The sequence below is a fragment of the Triturus cristatus genome, chromosome 12 (assembly GCF_964204655.1).
Source record: "Triturus cristatus chromosome 12, aTriCri1.1, whole genome shotgun sequence".
Classification (NCBI taxonomy): Eukaryota; Metazoa; Chordata; class Amphibia; order Caudata; family Salamandridae; genus Triturus; species Triturus cristatus.
The window spans coordinates 74,899,215-74,900,241 of record NC_140595.1 but is presented as its reverse complement, the minus strand read 5'-3'; positions in this window follow the sequence as shown (position 1 = coordinate 74,900,241).

The following is a 1,027-nucleotide window of genomic DNA, read 5'->3' as shown; positions in this document are numbered from 1 at the left end:
TAGCTCCAGGACAATCTTATTCTTGTGGAACTTTTACTCTTTTGGACTGAAATGCGACCACTTGCCCCCTGTTGGCTTGAATGCTATTTTAAGGTCCAGATGGCTCTGGCAGAACAGGACACAGGACGATCCCAACCCTTTTTTCTTAGTGTGCAACTCTGGCCAAGCTGTTGATCGAAGTCTTTGTTGACTGTGAGTCCGTCCGGCCTGCTGGAGATGGTTTGAATTGCGAAAGTTGAAGGCCAAAGATCATTCGTACTCTGTCCACATGTATGTAATTTAGACACAGATATATTCACTTAGACTTTTAATGAGAGGGGACAGGGTCAGCCCTGGGTCAAGCAGGGAAGGGGAGACAGCAGCTGTGAATACCACTAAACCTATTGAGCACCTGACAGACTTTAAGGTCCTTCTATATATACTATGAGGGCCTTTAACCTAGGGTCCCCCACCTCACATGTACCTTCCTTATCACTTGAGCAAATTACATATAAGTGGGGAATGAAGGGGCCTAGGCCTTACAAACTACGATTTTAATGGGGAGAGGAGGGGGGAAGTGCCCATACTTTGCTGCAGGCCTGTACCCTGCCACCTATGATCAACATCCACAAATCACTGCTTGTGTCATGGTGACAGTAGTGACCTCTGTTAACTGGAGTACTACTTTGAGTGGACCACTCTCGCCGATCTGAGTTTAGCATTCTGTTGGTGAGAATCAGACAAAAACATATTTACCACCTATCAAAGGACTTGTGAAATTAGTCTCCGGCACAGAAAAGCAAACCTGGTTGAGCGAAATGACAAAATAAGAAGCAGGTTATCACATGGAGTCCTCACCAGGGACTTTTGACCCTACATTAAGGATGGGTTGACAATGTGCGTAAGGCGTCGTCAGACTTTTGGTGGCATTTCTGGATGCTGCCAATGCTTGGTTTGTTATTACAACACCAGTGATTATATCAATATGCCCTGGCAACAATACTGATACTTGTGTACTATTGTTCATTTTGGGCACATCCGCATAGAT